The sequence below is a fragment of the Neltuma alba genome, unplaced genomic scaffold (genome assembly GCF_004799145.2).
Source record: "Neltuma alba isolate B1F8T4 unplaced genomic scaffold, ASM479914v2 tig00005701_pilon, whole genome shotgun sequence".
In the NCBI taxonomy this organism is placed as follows: domain Eukaryota; kingdom Viridiplantae; phylum Streptophyta; class Magnoliopsida; order Fabales; family Fabaceae; genus Neltuma; species Neltuma alba.
In genome coordinates, this window is record NW_021634205.1 from 3606 (window position 1) to 19396 (window position 15791).

Below are 15791 nucleotides of genomic sequence, written 5' to 3' on the forward strand. Positions count from 1 at the left end.
TGATTTGCAAGGAGGAGTCGAATGCGAAACCAGCTGTAATGGTTTGGTTCGCACCCTTCCTAGAGTCTGCCATCCTTCTTGACCCTTTTTTGTCTCCGGCGGTGACTGGTTTTCGTCCCTGACGGTAGTTAAGGCTCTGGTTTGGCCGATCAGTGCTAACTTGAATGACAAGGAGGACGCCGCTCTGATACCATGTGAAAACGCAGTGAGTGATGTATATTTATTTCATTCAAGAAACCGATACATATAGGAGAGGGAGAGTTTCCCATATCATATCGTATCTATCTAAATAAAATAATAAGAGATAAAACCGAAAATAATAATCCGATATCCCTAAGATAATGCAACAATAAAAACTAATTAAAAGAATATTAGAGTGAAATCTTGCGGCTGCTGCACTAAGGTAGAAGAGTAAATTAGGGTTAAGTGGGCTTGAGACTTAAGCCTGCTTCCAACAGAAACAATGGTGGATGCCACTTTTGCTACTTTTGTGAACGTTCCTGTCACACTATGGCTGAGTGTTTTCACATGTATGATCGCTCTTTTATACCTCCATCTGAGTATTGTTAGAACAATATTGTTTTCACTCTGCAAGCATACTATGTTGGACCTCAAATAGTAACTGACCCATCCTGGCACATGCATAATGGAGAATCTTACCATGTGACCCCTAATGCTAAACAACTGGATAGTGTAACTCTTGTGGGTAAGTCAGATCTTCTAACTTGTACTAGTGAAAGAACTAAAACAATCGGAATTGGTTCCACTTCCTTCAATTATTGTAACTCTGAGATTTGTTTGAAAGATAAATGCATCTAAAATATTCAGAGTACAAGTCAAAAACCATTTCAGCACCACCATTAAAATGTTCCAGTGCAATAATGGCTCAAATACAAACCCATTATAATTGCATAGGAAGCTAGAATAATGATGCGCTACACCTGTCCTTACATGTCTCCTCAAAATAAGTGGACCGAGAGGAACATAGACATGTAGTTGAAATGGGTCTGACACTCTTGGCCCAAGCGAAACTACCCCTTATCTATTGGGTAGATGCCTTCCAAGTTGCAGTGCATTTGATCAACAAACTACCAACTCCAATGCTTGATGATTCAACTCCCCTGTTTAAATTATACAAAACAGAGCCAGACTATACCAATCTACAACCATTTGGATGTGCTTACTACCTGTGTCTTAAATCTTACAATGATCATAAATTCCAATCACAATCAATTATGTGTATATCTGGGACCCGCATCACAACAGAAAGGATTCAAGTGCTTGAGTCAAATGAGCAAAATTTATATCTCAAGGCATGTAGTTTTTTATTCTAAAAATTCCTATGTGCTGATGATTTTTCAACAAGAGAGCTGTCGTCAATAAAGAGGAACACATTATTCCTATGATAATTTCTCACATAAATAGTGTTGACCACAACTCAACAACTATCTTAGAATCAAATTCTAATTCACAAGCTCAACTTTTTTTTTTTGACACCGAATCCTACTACTGCCAATCACTCTTCGGCCCATCCATCACTTCAGTAATCCACATCATGGGTTTCAAAATTCAACCCACCAAGATTCTGGCTCAAGTTCAACTCATCAGGAGTATCAAACACAAGCCCAAACTCAACTCAACATCCATCTTATGGTTACAAGAGCAAAAGATGGTATACACAAGCATAGACATCCATTTGTGGGCTTATTAGAAGGAGAAGATAACAAAGTGACAGAACCTCATTGTGTTTTAGTAGCTTTATCGCATCCCTCACTGGAAAAGAGCTATGGCTGAAGAGTTTGATGCGTTGAGAGAAATCAAACATGGGTTCTCGTTCCCTTTGATGGTACACAGAAACTAGTTGATAATAAGTGGATTTTTAGGACAAAGTATAAGGCCAATGGTTTGATTTTAAAGCACAAAGCAAGATTGGTAGCAAAAGGGTTCCAACAAGCTCCTGGAATAGACTATAGTGAGATGTTTAGCCTTGTTACTAAACCTATAACAATTCAAATTATTCTTACCATTGCTATTACATTCAATTGGGAAATCAAACAGCTAGATGTGAATAATGCTTTCCTTAATGGATTTTTGCAAGAAGATGTATATATGCCTCAACCTGAAGGATTTCAAGATCCTCGCCAGCTGAATCATGTATGCAAATTGGTAAAAGCAATCTATGGTTTGAAGCAAGCTCCTCGTGCTTGGTTTGATCAACTTAGATTCACTCTAATGAGATAGGGTTTTCAAAATGCTAGGAGTGACACCTCGTTATTCTTTCTCCTTACACAAGGACTCACAGTATTTGTGTTAATCTATGTAGATGATATTTTGATCACTAGCAATAATCCAAGCTATTTGAAGTCCTTTATCTTTGGATTGAATAGTACTTTCTCTCTAAAGGAACTCGGCCCTGCTTATTATTTCCTCAGTCTTGAGATTTTCAAAGATAAATCTAGGATAGTGCTAAATCAAGGTAAATATACCTTAGATATTTTGAAGAAATTCAGTATGTTTAACTATGCTCCAGTGCCAACTCCCATGGTAACTAGTAGACAATTCTCTACTCAAGATGGTGAAACTATGAAAGATCCTTCTTTATATCAGAGAGCTATTGGTTCTCTTCAATATCTAACTACAACTTGTCCAGACATATCCTTTTTGGTGAACAAACTTAGTCAGATCATGGAAAATCCTACAGATGTACACTTCTAAGGAGTGAAGAGAATATTTTGTTATCTCAAGGGCACCTATCAGCTGGGGCTTCACATAAAACCATTTAAATCTCTACATTTAATGGCCTTCACTGATGCAAATTCGGTAGCTAACATAGATGATGGAGAATCTACTACTGGTATTTGTGTATATTTAGGTGGAATACTTGTATCTTAGGCCTCTAGAAAACAATGAGTTGTAGCTTGATCCAGTATAGAATCAGAGTATCGAGCTCTAGCAGATAGAGCTGCTAAAATTAGTTGGTTGAGCTCTCTGCTATTTGAACTTAGATTAACTCTTAGATAACCATCCATGATCTGGTGTCACAATCTGAGCAATCAAGCATTGGCTGCAAATTCGGGTTCAACATGCACGAAGCAAACATATTGAGATAGATATGCACTTCATTAGGGATCTAATATCATCACGACTAATCGACGTTTAATACATCCCTTCATCTCATTAATGTACAGATTGTTTTACCAAAGCTTTGTCTCACTCTTAGTTTTTGCATCAGAGGAACAAACTCGAACTGTTTTGGACACCCTTTCATTTGAGGCAGAATGTTGAAGCACATAGTTAATGTTGTGCTGAATGCTTGTTTTGTATTTTAACTTTACAGCTATAGCTTACCAATCTCTTTACATGTGTAGGACTAAGATTATTTTTTCCTTCTTGTAGCCCTAACTCTTTGACTATATAATACATAGAAAACTAGGCCACATCAGCATATTTATTCAAATATTACCCCTAGTCCTTTCTCAAAGTAAGCAAGTGTAAGAACAATATTAATAGAAGCTCAAAGTAGCCGTTCCACAATAGTGTCGTTGCAGTGATGCGACCTTTCAATTCATAAGAATTTCAATCGATCAATTACATGTTGTGGGAGTTGTAAAATGAAACGGCTGATTTGCCTTTATTTTAAAAAGTTTAAGATGGCTCAAGTTGGGCTGAAGAAAAGACTATAGGCTATGTTTGGTAAGTAGGATTGGGGGGAAGGGAATGGGATTGGAGCAAAGATTGGGTGAAATTGTCATGTTTGGTACAATGGATTGAAGATTACCACATTCGTAGGATTATACAATCCTACCTCCCCCCCAGTAACGCCCTCTGATCCTGGGATTAAAAGACACAAAAGACAAAAAATACCCATATTACAATAATGTTAAGACAAAATTACCCCTCCCATTTTTGCATCTCATCTCCTCCCAGCTCTTGATCTCTATAGTCTTTCTTGTGCACGCTCACTTTGTCACTCACGCCATCGCTCACACCGTTGCTTTCGGTTAGTCTGTTCATCTTCAATCACTAGTAAGATCAATTCTATCCTCGTTTCTCCAGTTTTCATTAACAATTTTTTAATCTTCTTCTATTCACAAATTCTAGTGGATTTGGAAGATTGCTAGCATCACGAACATGAATCGGTTTACTAATGCTAAGATCATAAATGGTTCCTCAATGATTTTATAGTTCCTAATTTGATCTCCCTAATCTGATTCGTCATGCTTTATCATTAGCTTTATCTTCATCAGGTAGTGTATATATTACCTACTTACTGTCAATCAGTTTTTTTTTTTTCAACAAAAAAATTGATGTCAAAGGAAGCATATGCTAAGGAAGCTTAAGGGAAGGAAAAATCTAAGCATCGTAGATTCAAGAACCATTAGTCAAGATGGTTGAGAACAACATAAGGGGGATTCAACGAGGCGGTTAGTATACTAATTAATGAATAACAAAACTTGACATGAGGTTAGAGAGAGAAAGGGGCATTCATCAAATTATCCACTAAAATTGAACGTATCGGAACCTTACCTAAGAATGCCTCTATATATTACTAGTATGTTATGTAGTCATAGACCCACCATCAAGTCAAAACTCCCCCATATGAAAAGGAGAGAATCATATACACATATATAGATGAACTAACAGATGGTGGAATTGGTAACACTACCAGAAAAAAGGCTTTTTACAGGGGTTATTTAGGGATTTTCACCACAGTTTTAGAGGCGAAGTGGATATAATCGATGTCGAAAGATAAATAAAAAATGGCGGTTGCAAACCACCATAAAAAATTGACTTTCCACAGCGGTTATTAATAAAATCACCGTGGAAAGTCAAGTTTACACGACAATTTCATTAATAACTGTCATGATAAATTGTTTTAACGTCAGTTATATAAATAACCACCACTAAAAACTTAAATTTTTTTTAAATCTGCATGAATTTCTTTTTACCTCCTTGTAGTTTACAAAACAATTTAAAATCTAGGCAGTGCACAATATGCAGAACAATTTCAAGATGACCATGTGAACAAATAATCAACTAGTTAGTTAATATATACATACAGCAAGCATTGAAATTTATTTTAACATAGGCACAAAGCTTATTAAAGTAGAGAAGCAAAGTACAAGGGAAACAATGAAACAAAGAATAGTAACATGTGAAAGGGAGCTCACTAAATTCTGTCCGTAGAATAAAACTAAGAAACATGTATGGGGAGAAAATAAGAGAAAAAAAAATCTAACAATAAATTTTGTGAGGAATAACCTAACCATTTGAAATTTTCAAAATTCTGTAGCAATGTTATTGATAGAGTGTCCCTCATCAAGTTGATTTCATCCATGTGATATGGCGCAATATTTTGAAATACTTGTAAATCAAGAATAACATAGCCAACTTGATCAAAAATATGAAAAGAATAGAAGAATTACATGCAATGTAACTTATCTTTACCTCGTCTAATTTTTGAGCCACCCATGTCTCAATGATGTCATTCATGTAGCTAATGACATAATATCCATATTCAACACTCCCTTGTTGACAACGGTACTAACAAAATAAAATATAAAATTGAATATTAGACTTTGATTATAAATAGCAACTTTAGTTATTGAAAAAGATTTAAAGGTATATATTTAGCTCAAAACAACATACTTGTGGGAGAATTCATGTTGGTGGTTGTCTATTTTGCTTCTTGGCCACAACATTGAAACTATGAAAAGCCCTATCAACAATTAAAAAATGATATTAGAGCATATTTTTATAAACTTCACACGTAATAAATATATAAACATGAACTAACGTGTCGATGACATCTCTGGTTTCTTTGGTTTGACTTCCACAGAGGAAATAGAACCAGTAGACTCTGTTATTGAAAGGGGCACAAACAATTAGGGTCCAATGATAACTGCAAAATAAGAACCATGTTAATTATAATCCTATGCATACAACTTGTGCATCTCAAATAAAATAATATACTTACCCTTTCACATAAGGTGCAAAATATATTTGCTTTCTCGTATGAGTCATTGTGGTCATCATGTAGATCGACCTTGCTTCCACAGTATTAACTATTTTCTACACCATTTGAAGACACATAAAGCCATATGTTCCTTCAAATCCTCTATGCTAACATATTTGAGTAAAGTGCCTGTTGTTCAAATAAGAAACATTAGGACATGTATAATTATAACATGAAATAAGAAAATGATATCATAACTTACAAAATGGCCAGTTGCATGAAGACTATATCCAGCTCCTCAAAGTTGAGAAACTGAACGAGTTCCTTCTTATCAATGATAAAGTCATATGTTACATCTGAACCCACAATCCCCAACAGCATCTTGAAAGTAAGGGGTTTCTCTATGTTTGCCACCACGGAATGAAGAACCGCCATACTGGAATATATAAGCGCAACGTCACCAGGAAGAAGCAGGAGTATAAGATCTGATAATGTGCTCTTTGTCGCCTTCTTCCCTGTTGCCTTCTTCGTTAATGGCTTTGTAACAAGTCTCATTATAATGACCATTATCTTTCTTAACTTTGCATTTTGAAGTCCCATATTTAGGGCATTTATTCAACCCTTCATACTCATTTCTAGTCAATATATAGTCCTTAAGGCACGTATGTATCTTCTCATATTCCAAACCCATTGGACACAAAATTTTCTTTGCCTCATACATTCGTTTTGCAAGTGAATTCCCTTTTAGAAGAATATCACTCAGCAATTCAAGTAATTCCGTGAAAGTAGCATCAGTCCAACCATTTCTTGCCCTCAAGTTCATCAATTTCAACACGGTTGTCAACATTGTGTAATCATCTTTACACCCTAGGTATAAAGGCGTCTTTGCATCACTACACAAAGTTTCAAAAGTGGGAGAGAACTGTGTAGATGATTCAGACCTTATGTCACAAAACATATCCGAAATTATATCACCAAAGTCTTGATTCACAACCTTCTCCTTTCCCGACAGTATAGTCTTTCTAATTTTTTTCATGCCATATCCAATTTGTATACCTCAAATTTATCTCATCACAGATAAGATGCTCTTTTATCTCAAAAATAATCCACCAACTATTGCTTAAGTGTCACACCTTACTATTATGTTGACTTAGGTTCCTTTCAAAATCATTTTAGATCACATTGGATGGTCTTGGGCTCACTTTTTCCTATAAAAACGCTAATTTTCAGGTTTTTACTGTTCATCGGGTAAAAATTCAGTTTTTCTAGCCCAACTTCAAAAATTCATAACTTATTCTACAAAAATCCAATTGGGGTGATTCAAAATTCTAATTAAAGCTCTTTAAGTCCTCTTTCAAGGAAAAATAATTTCATTATCCAATTCCTTATGAGAAAGTGTCAGGTTTTTGAGAAAACCAACACTGTCCATTTGTCAAAAAACCCTGATTCCCAGATTCTGACCTTTAACTTTGAAAAATCATTCTAAATCGTATACTGGGCCATTTTTAACGTATTATCTATCAAATTGAAGCTCAGGACGTTATCTTTCATCATACCAAATTTCAGGATTTAACGCATTCCGGAACATAATCAAAAAGTCGCGTGAACTAGTCAGTGTCAGTGTGATTCCAGCACTGTTAGTTTAATATTTACATAACCAAAATGAGCTCACGAATTTTGTGGCTAAACCCCACAAATTAGCCTTCAATCTACAGCTTCCCCTTGGAGGATTCAGGTCCTAAAATGTTACATTATTTTTGGGGGATGAGATTTTTGAAAATCCCAGTAGCAAATTAACCAACTATAACACCAAGCAAGCATCATTATTATGCATGATTATATTAGCTACTATTGGTGAACTAACATGCTTATCATTTGGCAAACTCAAACACGCAAAGGCCAAAGCAAGATACTATAAAGAGCAGCCACATAACAATCAAGAAAGCTCAACTACAATAATAGTAATTAACCATACAATAATCAACAATGCTAGTTAGTGGTAGTAGCTAGGTTTAACTTACTACCTTACTCCAAAAGTCTTAGCTTTTCTTCCTTCTCCTCTTTCCCTTGACAAATATCAAACCCTAACCATGTGATCCAACAAAAAGGGCAGCCATAATCATTTTTCAACCATGAAAAAGCAAGAACACAAATTAAAACAACTCTTGAACCATAAAGCTTCAACCTTAGTTCACTACTTTTTGGATTTGGTTCTCTTTAACCCTAAAAATTACACCTTGACCTAACCCTACATGGTTTTTCATGTAGAACTCAAATATATGCTCAGATCTAGCAAAATAAAATGGCCTCCTTCAGTTTCATGTTGACCGAACCACTAGGGATTTTTAACCAAAAATCACAACTTTGCTTTTAAAGCTTCCAACACTTGTTTCCTTTGGTTTACCCTACACCATTCCTCATTTTAAGCATCATGGAAGCCTTAAAACAATGAAAAACTCATCCTAGGGTTCAGTTTACCTCTTGGCCGAAATGATCACTCACAACAACAACTATGAAAAAATGCTTTAAAGCAACTTAAACTCACTTGCAAACACTAGGATCTAGCTTGTGTTGTTATGTCTTAGCAAATGTAATAATCAAAACTCCTTTCCCCTTTTTTTAACAACCAGTTAGGCCAGCCACAAGAGAGGGAAGAGACAGATTTTAAACCATAAAAATGAAAGAAAACAAAGTAAGAACACCTCTAGTACCAAGATCTACCTTGAAAGCTTGCTTGAATGACCAAAGGTGCCTCCTTTTCTTCTTGTTTCCTCTCAAGCTCTCTCTTTTCTCTTGCTCTCTCTTTTGGACGAAATGGACATCTGAAAATGGGGGAGGGATGAGCTGATTATTGGCTCAAAATATCTCAACCACCTTCTTTAATGATAATCCAAGTGTCATTACCCTACTAAGTCTTGATTCCTCTCTCTTAATTAACATAATTCCAAATAAAATTATTTACTAAAGTCAAAATCCTCTCCATTCATGGAATGACACTTGGCTAATTCAAATCTTCTCCTTCAAGAGCTTGACACTTGGCTCATTAGGATCCCTTGGATTTGCAAGACACCAATCTTGCTTTATCAGTATACTTTAGGCTCTGAGTTTAACTTCTTTTCTATAATTACAGTAGCTTAGACTCTGTAATTATTTTCTGTCAGATCCTTAATTTATTCTCCTCATTATTATCTTCCCAAATTTCCCTCTTTGTCTCAAAATTAATTTCCTAATATTTAAATAAAAAGGAAAATTAATTTCCTTCTCTTTAGGGATTTTTTCACTTTTCATCATTATTTGGAAAACTCTTGGGCACTTGAGGGTCTCCATTTAATTCCATAATTCCTTATAATTCCTTAGGATCTCATAGGAATTTTCTTGGAATTTTATTCCCCTTAAAAATATTTATTTGGAATTTTCCAAATAAAATCCCTTAATTAGCCTAAATCACCCTTTAATTCTCTCATAATTTCTCTAAGGGTAATTTGGTCATAAAACCAACTTTATAATTTCATATAACTCTCAAAAGATATTATCCTCATTTTTCTTTAATTTTTCAAGGCTCAAAAATATTTTTCCTTATTTACATTTGACCAATTTTCCTTAATTAGTCAATTTCCTATAATTGGCTTGAAAAATTACTGTAATTATTTTTCACCAAAATCCTTTGATTTTTCCTTATTATTTTTAATCCTCAATAATTTGAGAATATTTCTTATCTCTAATTATCATAATGCTGGATGTGACATTAAACATTTGACACAAGGACAATAATACAATCCATCTCTTTTACTAGAGGTATTTTTCTGAACAAACTTAAAAAACCTTTCAACCCTATCCTCATATTCTTTGATAATTCTCTTAGCTTTCATCTAATTATGATCTATTTTTCTATCGAGTTAATGAGCATAGTTGTCAAGCTCAATTCTAGTTAACTCCTTAATTCAAATATTGAAATAATAAAATGATTAAATGTTAGCTAATAAATTAAAATTGACTAACACTTAATCATAAATTAAAGAGAATGTCTCTTTTTTAAAAATAAAAAATTTGATAGAATTTCCCCTTAAATATATAACAAAGGGAAAATTAAAATGAAGGACCAAGAAAAAGTTATTTATTATAAAGAATCTAAAAAATTGTAATTATTTAAAAGGACCATAAATAAAAAAATTAAATATACAAACACTAAATTAGAAACAAAATGCACTCAAAATTTTTAATCAAAAATAAAATTTTCTTCAACCAATAAGATGAGGACAAATTCTTTAACTCTATTTTTTTCTCAACCATGTTTGTCTTATTAAATATATTATAATAAAAAATAAAATATATAATTACTTTTAAAAATTAGATTAAGTAATTTCTAAAAAAAAATTGTTATATACAGTGAATGAACGAAAATATTAATAAAAATATAAAATCAAACAAATATCTATAAGTTCTGTAAAATAGTTAAACAAAAATTATTTTAATTAAAATTAAAACTATTCATCATAACATATTTCAACATGCATAAATTTTTATAAAAATATTAAATTAATTTAATATAATTTCTTTTCAAACACTTGTTTCTAATTTAAAGTTATAGAAAAAAAATAAAAATAGGTTTGTGTATAAAATTTAGCTTTTTGTAAAAATAAATTAAAACACATACTTAAAGAAGTAAGTTTTTATAAAAATATTATTCCCTTTAGGTTCCCCATTCTAATTTTTCCTATAACAAATCCTAAATTATTCCAAAAATAAACATATCAATCAGTCAACCAAACTAACTTAACAATATAATAAACAGATTAAAAACAGGATAAATTTGAAGAAATATAACAAATAAAATAAAAATAAAAATTCAATTTCAAACAAATTCAATGAATAAATATTCTTAAAGCTAAAACTTCTGAATCCAAAACGGGGATACAAATGATATCCATTTACAATGAAATTTTAAACAACACTTTATCATCAATCAAAGTTCATAATGGAAAAAAGAAATTTATAAAACACTAAACAGATTATTTATTACTAAATTCTTAAGTTTATTACCAAAAAAATTCGAAATAAATATCAAAAAATTATTAAAAAAATCAAAAACTTCAAAACTAATCAACTTCAAACATTTAAACATTTTTCTAATGCCATATATAGGAAGGAATTGAGGTTTTCTCACACCAAATGCCACCAATCAACACCTCAAGCACATAAAAAACACACAATCAACAATGCAAGACAACCATAATATAAAACTAACAAACCCATTTAAAATACAATATATTTTTATGGTCAAAACATCTAACAAATCAAGAAAAATTGAAAAGAATGAAAGAAGAGGATACTCACTCAGCAGAGACTATTCAAATGCGAGAAGATGAGTGTTGAAACAGCGGTGGACGGCGATAAGACATCACAAGTAAAATGAAAGAGTTTAAAAGGCGAGAAAGAGGGGGAATGGCTAGTAATAGCAATTTGTTGGTTGTGGGACAGAGGGGGACCACAGCGTACGGATATGAAACTGTGAAAATGAGTACAACTGAACCCTATTGCTGTTTATTTTAAAACTTTCTATGACGGTTATTAAGAAAACCACCATGGAAAGAACTTTTAACGGAAGTTCTTTATTTAACTGCCATTAAAAGCACTTTCCAGGCGGTTTTCTTAATAACCACTGTAGAAAGTGAAGCGTCAATTCACTTATTTTCAAAAATACCACCGCCTTTTTTTCTACGTCATTTTTCTTCTTAACCGCCGTTATTTTGTATCGTTAAATGTCTTTTTTCTAATAATGTAATTGAAAATTGTGTGTTTCTTGGATGACTCATTTGATAATCATTGGCAACATTTCTTAGTTGCATGTATCTAAGGGTCGTTTATTTGCTCTCCTACTAGCTAGCTTGCTGTTTATCTGAGTTTTTTTATCGTGATTGTCCAGGCCATTTCTGAAAAGCGCTATGATAAAGATTGGACTATATCATCACTTTACCTGAGTTGTTAATATTAACTAAAAAAATTAATTAGGATGGGTCAATTTTGTCACAGGAGGTCACCATCTAAGAGGGGGCCAAATAAATTGAAGAAAATAAATTAAAATGGGGCACCTAATGTAGGTACTGTTGTACGAAGAAAAGTTTAATACTCAAAGATGAATGAGCACTCTTATGAAAAACTAGTTTAATGACAAGTGGCCTCCTCAATGATAAGGTTGTTGTGCTTGCTCATATATTAACTTCTGCTAGTCGTGTATTGAATCTGAATTTTTCCTCTTTGGGTCTTAAACTCTTTGAATGGATTACTAGAGTTTCACAATATTATTGTTCATTTAAACTTTGAGTAGAAAGTGACAATATAATCTCAACTTACTATTTTTTTTTTGTTCTTTTTTGTTGGGTATATATGTATATTACATGTGTATATTCTAATTAGAGTAATTAATCTGTGTATATGATTATGTGTTGAAGGATGAGTTTAGTTCAAGATTAGAGATTTTTTTTAATATCTCTTGGATTAATTCATGAATAAGAACTCCAAATTTATACATGTTTAAAATGTTAAAAAAAAAAAAAAACTACATCCCGACGATACATAAAAGAAAACTGGATCAAACACTAAAGAGAGACAATTTTAAAAAAATATATATAAAATCATCAATTTGATACACTTTGAGTTCTTATAGGATGTGACGGAGGAAATATAAGCGTGGGTTACAATAATTTAAGTATATGCTCATGCTCAAAGGAACTAAACAAACCTATAATTCACGGGGAGAAAAATTTCTAACTTTTATCTTCAGTGTATAAAAGCCTCCCCCCATGTACTCTTTCAGAACATATCAAAGGTCAAAAAATATATATATATACACACATGCATTTACCAGACCACAAGAGAACTACATTTTGCTCGCATGTCTTCCGAATAGTGAATGACGACCTTCTGCTATTAATTCTCCAGTTGCTTTATTTTTTAAGTGAACTACTGTTCCAGAATAACCTCCTTTCCGTCCCAAGAGCCTAGAAGTCATGTCTAGTTCATCGTGCAACAGTTAACGCACGCATATGATCACTACATTAAAACACGCTAAACTATGTCTGGCAACCTCCACATGAAGATTCATATCAATAAAATAATTGTCGGTGCGTGTAGCAGAAGGAATGACTAGAAATGAGGGCTTAAAACCTCATAACAGAGTAGGTGCAAAAAGCCAAGACTAAGATAAAGCAAACAATTACAGCAAGAACTCATAGTGATGCACAAATCCCTACCGACAGAAATATCAAAGAAAGAGTTAATAGCATATCTATACAGGAAACGTAGAACAAGTTAACATTCACAGTCGTCAGGTGGATCACTTAAACAATCTAAAAACAATGTGCTTTTTCTTTTTTTCTTTTTCTTTTGGCTTTTTTTTTCTTTTTTGATTGACAACAATGTGGTTTTTCTACATTTACATTAGTAAATACACGTAGTATATTGGGAGTGATAGAAACAAAATCATGGGTACGAAAATCAGATAAGGATCCAAACACCACTTGATGGAAAATTGAAAACTTAAGATAGGGATAAGAGAGTTTAGGGTTTATTTTATACAAGACTTTCTTTATTTTATTTTGAATTAGGATTTTATCTTAGTTACATTAGTTTAACCTATTAATTATTAATTCTATAATTTGTATCTAGGCTTTATGAATAACTTAGGGCTTCCTCATTTGTCAGACATTTTTGCTCATTAATTCCTCCGTTCTTCTCCTATTCCCCTCCTACTCCTTCTCCCTCTCCCTCTTTTCCCTTGTCCTACATCACTGCTACATTCTGATATATCTCTCTCCTGGAATGCATAAATGTTAAGGATCCAGATTGAAAAAGTTAGGGACTAGCATAGCTGCATAGGGTATGCTGGGTAGGAGTGAAGTTGGGGTGAAAAATTATCATGTACCAAGAAATTTTGCATAATTTGATACATTTAAATATCCTACTCTTCCCCCATCTGGTACTCAAATTCAGGTCCTTTGCGGGTCAATCTCGCTATAAGCTTAGGCCATTAGTGACTACCCCTGTAATTCAAATCAAACTTCCAAACAGAACTTTTCACAGATTTTCCCTTTAAGCCTCTTACTCTTCCTCCTCTTGCATACTCTCCCCAATTTCAGTTTCACTAGCACAACATAACTACGATAGAAAGAGAGTAAAACCTGACCTCAAATTGAAAGGCACATATACCAAAAGTAAGTTTCCAGCAAATTCTTGCATTAACATGGGCATTTGAGAGATAAGAAATGGACATGTCAACAGAAACATCCAAGGGGAGACCTTCCAAATGAGCTACGGCACCTCCAAGTTCATCTACAGGGTTAGCTATTGCACCGTTAGGCGTTAGCCAACTTCCCAGTTCTGTCCTGTAGAAGCGAGCCCAATATGTTTCAGATTCTCAAATATTTTCATAAAATAATTTCAGGGAACCCAAAAAATAAAATAAAATTGCAAAAGCAGTAACTCCTGTCCCATAAGAGACTTGTACCTACAGCCAAAATTCATTAAGGATTAGGAGATTACTCATTATTCTGAATGATTTCCCCATTATATCGGCAACTTTTCCTACCAAGAAGCAAAAGTAACAAATAAAATTGCAGAGAACAACACGAATTATCGCATATCCACAGTAGCAATTAGTCACTAAAGAACACAAATCCAGCCTAAACACTCCTATTGAGAACTAAAACCACTGAACTGAGTCTAACAATCAAATGAATGATCATTTTCCAATGTGGTAAATCAGCAAAAATTATGAATGCGAGAAATGCATTATGAAAGAGTAGAATAGTTTGAAAAAAAAAAAAAAGGGATAAGAAAACAGAAATCTATGAAGGAAGAATCGAAGGATGAGGCATGTTACAGTGAGACGGGGAGGGACTTTGAAGGTACAAACAACGAGACTGGGTTCGACTTGATCCACTGGGATGCCTCCGAGGATGAACTGCCGGCATAAACAGAATGTTGGGTGAGGCGTGAGAGGAGGAAGTTGGTGTGACAGGGATTGCGATTCCTCAGAGGTGACTTGCAGGCTGCAGCAATTCCTTCGCCTTCTCCGTCTTCACTTCAGTACCGTCAATTTGGGTAGGTGGCACCTCGTTGAAGGCAGTAATGTTAAAAAACAACTACTTAACAGCAGTTTTTTTTTAATAATTTTAATTAAATCAAGACAAAATTTTTCTTAAACACTAAAATCACTCCTTCGAACACTCTCTAAATCGATTATTATTAAAGGCAATAATAATAATAATAAATACCTGCATGCAGGGGAATTGCCAAGGAAATGCCGGAATGCAAATTTCTGGGGTAATATTGTCATACTAATAAATAACTTGTTGATTTAAACATTTTGGGTTACTGTAAAACTATAGTACTGCTAGCACTGTTTCAAAGACAACTTAAATTTTTGTTACAAAGATTGCATTGAAATTAGTTTTTATTTAATATGATCTATTCAATTACACTCAATGCATTTCAAATAAAGTGCTATAATATATAATATGAAAAATTGCTTAGTATTAGGAATAGGAAATTTTTTGTGGTTAATTTGACATTGATTAACGCTAATCCATTCATAATAATGAAATTATTCTAACATAATGATAAACTGATAAGGGTAAGTTATTTGTTAGGAAAAATGACAAATAAAGGCCTTCAAATTATCAAAATTACACAGAAGTCTCCTGAACAAGTAAAATTACCATGAAGGATCCAATCTCATATTACAAATATGAAATCTTAGCGAAATGTCTGAAATGCCTCTTAGCCAAGTTGTGATTTGATCTCTTGAAGTTGTCATTTGCTAAAGTAAACTTATTAT

General features: G+C 33.4%; 1 long non-coding RNA gene across 1 annotated transcript; it reads right to left on the reverse strand.

The window, feature by feature from the left end:
* Positions 1 to 14123: 14123 nt before the first annotated feature.
* Positions 14124 to 15049, reverse strand: LOC114748406 (uncharacterized). Its single transcript, XR_003740466.1, has 2 exons — positions 14835 to 15049; positions 14124 to 14536 (listed from the first exon to the last, which is right to left on the reverse strand). It is a non-coding gene; the product is annotated as an uncharacterized LOC114748406 (long non-coding RNA).
* Between the last annotated feature and the right edge of the window lie 742 nt (positions 15050 to 15791).